Source organism: Abramis brama, assembly GCF_963993115.1.
Source record: "Abramis brama genome assembly, chromosome: 13".
In the NCBI taxonomy this organism is placed as follows: Eukaryota; Metazoa; Chordata; class Actinopteri; order Cypriniformes; family Leuciscidae; genus Abramis; species Abramis brama.
Genome location: NC_139975.1, coordinates 532,326 through 536,925, shown reverse-complemented (window position 1 = coordinate 536,925; position 4,600 = coordinate 532,326). Strand labels below are relative to the sequence as shown.

Sequence of the window (4,600 nt, the reverse complement as noted above, 5' to 3'; positions counted from 1 at the left end):
TTCTAGAACACAGCTAAATCTCACAAGCCGTTCGGTATTTAGAAGGAAATATATTGATTAACACCTTGATCAGATTCTAAACGATATGCTCAGTGTTCTGCAACACTTTGACCTCCATCAACATCTAACGCTTGTGTAAATGTGTGATCTTATGATGTCTCGAGAGTTCAACGATGCAAGAGTTGAAGAACTGAGAGTTTACTGACCATCTCTGATCTCTGATGAAGATTATTCAGAAATACAGTAGATTTACAGCAGAACAAAGTCCAGTGAAGAGAACACACACAAACACACACACACACAAACACACACACACACACACACACACACACACTCACACTCACACACACATACACACACAAACACTCACACACACACACACATACACACACAAACACACATAAACACTCACACACACACACACACACACACACACACATTTTAACTATTTATTTGAGTCCACTTAAAATAAATGATTTACAGGGACATAAACACTATATAGATGCAGTCACACACATGCACAGACTCATGGCCAGTGTCACAGCGGATCGTCACCAGTATAAGCGTCTCTCAGTGGTTCTGGGTCCCAGTAACACCGTCTCCGCCAGACATGAGTCTATAGTAGCAGACAGACTGACTCTGCTAGCCGTTAGCCCTCTTACAACCAGCCTGTGTGTATGTGTGTGTGTGTGTGAGTGTAAGTGTGTGTGTTTGAAAGAGTGTGTGTGGTTCAGGTGTGTGTGAGGATCTGTTACTCACTGGAGGAAGTGGGTGCAGTGAGGTGACGATGCGTTACAGTGTGTGACATCATCAATGTTATTCATTAATGTTTGTTAATGGAGCGGATCTGAGTGTGTGTGTGTGTGAGTGACACATCTGATAATAATCACTGATGAACATGCATGTGTGAACCAGCGTCTGTGATGAGTGAAACACACACACTCAAAATAAGCTGTTGAACGAACTTGATTAAATTCAGGAAAACGTTTCCACGAAAATGAATTACTGTAATCTTGTTGCTTGAACTTAAATTCATTTAGTCATTCCTGCTAGATAAAGCTTTGTCAGGTTAACTACAATTAATCTTTGCCCGGCCCAAAATCACCAACATTATAATTTTAGCTAATTTGACTCTATAGTGTATAGCTATAGTGTGTGTGTGTGTGTGTCTTACAATCTATAGTGAAACTGTTATTAAACCCTTACAATCTCTATATAAACAGACATTAAACATTTTAGATAAAAACCTAACCATTTTCACTCTTGTAGGATCATAGAGAAACATAATTTTTTAAACTTTGACAGTTTAGACTGTATTGAAGTTTGTGTGTGGTTCATAAACCCTGAGCGGTCTGGCTCCTCTGAGACTGTATTCCTCGATCACTCACGAGTCTCTGGTTCCCTTTCGTCGTTCCGCATTTGGACGATCATCTCTCGCAGTGACAGCATTAATCAGTGGAGTGCCCAACCGGCGCACATGAAAGCGTGTAAAGCTCATGGTGTTTTTAAACTGAAGTTAAAATCTTTTTTAAAATTGAACCAATTATGTAACCTTTGAGATTGTTGTAGTTAAAGTCTTCTGCATAATGGTAACCACAAAATTCAAAAACATTACAGAAAGTCCTCCAAATTTCTAACATAACTGAATATTAAACACTAACATTAACTAACAACATCTTTCCATTTTCAGAAAAACACATAAAATAACACTTTAATCCCTAAATTTACCCTCCTAATGCAGTCCCTTGCAAAGCATGCTGGGAACTACAGATCCACTGCTGTCAACAAAAATGATTCATGTAGTTTTCACACAAATTAATTAAGTAAACTTCAGTTTTAAATATATTAGGTTGATTGAACACAATTAAATTAAGTTATGACAAAATATTAAACAATCGTGTTACTTTTGCTTATTTTAATTCATTGAATTTAACAAGAGGCAAAATTTCATTTTTTGACTCCAGCGCTGTCATCATGAGGAAGATCGATATAATAATCATAATAATTATAATATCATTCCCATCAATTTAGAAGAATGATCAAATGGAATGTTCCCTTAACATTCATATAACCAAGAAAAAAAAGGTTTTAAAAACTGTTCAGAGAACATTCAGAAATGGTTTAATATCTTAATGAGAACGTTAAAGTTTTTTTTATATTGTTCTTTAGCTGAACAGCTGTAATCTGCTGAATAAGGCGTGAAGGTATTATAATCCTCTAAACATTAACATCATGAGTGTCAGTAAAGCTGCTTGAAACAATGTGTAAATGTGAAAGGCGTTATAAAAATTAAGTCCATATGCATGTGTTTTCATGCAGCGCTGGTGAGCGGGGCACGCTGACGTCACCGGAAGAGGGCGGGGCTTCGGCTGTGACGTCAGCGCGGGGCGCGGCGCTTTATGTGAGAGCAGTCTAGTGCAGGACCTTCACGGCGCGCGTGCACGTGAGCTAGTGTGAAACTTTCACTGTTGTGTGTTTGTGTGTGTGCGTGTGTGTGTGACAGTGTGTGAGAGATTCTCGGAATGGGTGATTCCTCTTCATAAAGAGCTTCTCCTCATGGATTTGATCGGCAGGTAAGACTCTTCACGCTCAGTTATTGATTATGATCATTAAGAACAGGATGTTTTGAGTCCCGATGTTATCTTTTAATGATTCATTTCCTTGTTACTTTGTAAAAGTAATCTTTTAAAGAGAAGAAATGGGGTAAAAAATGCAGTTCAGCTTAATAATGTCTCAGAAAATGACAGTCCAAGAGTTTCATCTGTCAGAATCTGTCTCAAACACAGCATATCTGGGTCATTCCGTGTCAACTCATCCTTTAATATCCTTTATGAAGAAAGACGCATAAATAGTGATGAAAGCCAAAATATGAAATGCCATGGATGAATATTTACTGAGTAACCCACTATTTTAACCCTGAGATTTAAAGATAAATTACATGGAGAGAATGATTCGTCGATCTGCGATTAAATGCATTAAAAGTGTCGGTTCACAAATGGGAAAAAGCACTTTTCATGTTTGTTTCCTCCCCAGAGTTTGCATGCCTGTAACTTAAAAAGTAATAAAGATATCTCAATATGTTTTAGTATTCTGGTTCTTAAGAAACTTTTCTTTTGGCATCTTCATTTTTAAGGCCCTTTATGGTTCAGTAAAGTAAGTAAATGAGTAAAATATTAATCTCTGGAATTAAGGCCATTTCAGTGCATCTTTGGCACTGAAATATTGTTTAAATTGGTTTGTTCAATGCAGTTGTTTTGATGGAGGGAGAGAAGTGAAGTTTCTAGTTTTTCATTATTTATTCTTCAAACATTCCTCTTTAAGTATGATAAGTATCAGCTGTTCTGTCCGCTGTAAATGGTTAGAGTTCAAGGATCCGCACTGAGATCCTGATTCTCTGGAACTGAACCATTTTGAGGCTTTAAAATGGAGACGCCACAATAAAGGTTAAGCAGCAGAACCTAAATAACATCTCTTATCTAGAGTCACAGGCATGCAGACTTTAGGGAACAAGTGCTTGTTCCCATTTTTTAATGGTCACCGTTAGCATAAAGCGACAAAGATCAACAGAACTCAAAGACCCACAAATATATCTGTAAAAAGAAAATATTTTTGCTTTAATATTTCTAGTCATTTACACGACACCTGTAATTTTGCTCCAAATCTCCTCTAAAAAAAATAGTGGATTACTCAATAAATATATACATTCATGCCATTTAATATTTTGGATTTCATTAATATTAATGTTTGTCTTTCTTAAAAAAAACTTTTTTTTTTAATTGTTTAATTAATTTTAATAATTAATTTTTTTTATTTTTTAAAAACATTTTAGCCAGGGAAGTTTCCCAAATCTGTTTGATTTGACCCGGAACGACCCGTATACTGAATACAAGAACCTGAGGGAAAATATATCATCATGCTTTGGTACTTTGGTAAATCTTAATTATGGCATAAAAGTCACAATTACTGTGTACTAAGTCATAATTATTAGATTAAAAACTAAAATGTTGATATTATTACTTTCTATTCCATGACTTTTTGATCATTATGAAATTAAGTCAGAATTTTGACTTTTAATAAATGGTTTACAAAAGGTTGACTTTGTGGCAAAATGAGTTTCCATAATAATACGAGGTGTTAATAAAGTATTCTTTCACTGAATGCATGTGTTAATCTGAATAACAGGCTCTGTATATGAAAGGGATGCACCGATATGAACACTCTGGCCTATACCGATAATTCTTTAGATTTGAAAGCCGATAACCGATATATTGGCCGATAAATCTAAATCCAAGTTTTGATATAATGTTTGAGAGCCTGATTACAAAAACAAAAGTCTCACTATTAAAAGCCACGTCCCAAACACACGCTTATAATGTTCTCATGATTTTATGCAGCCGATATGACTTGTTGACGCTGCAGGAAATAATGCATTATTAATCTAAGTTTCTTATCAGGCCGATAACGCTAACATTAAAAACGAACATGTATCGGCCGATACTGATACGGTGGCCGATATATTGTGCATCTCTAGCATATGATGTGCCAGATTTCCTAAAATTCAGAATTGATGATGAGTTTGACTAAGACACGAGAGCTTGTA

At 35.9% G+C, this 4,600-nt stretch overlaps 1 protein-coding gene across 1 annotated transcript in view; it reads left to right on the top strand.

The window, feature by feature from the left end:
- The first annotated feature begins 2,379 nt into the window (after window positions 1-2,379).
- hs3st1 (heparan sulfate (glucosamine) 3-O-sulfotransferase 1) overlaps window positions 2,380-4,600 on the top strand; it is a 4,539-nt gene continuing 2,318 nt past the window's right edge. The window contains exon 1 of the mRNA XM_084133450.1: window positions 2,380-2,573. The gene's annotated coding sequence lies outside the window, so the exon portion shown is untranslated. The remainder of the gene's footprint in view (window positions 2,574-4,600) is intronic.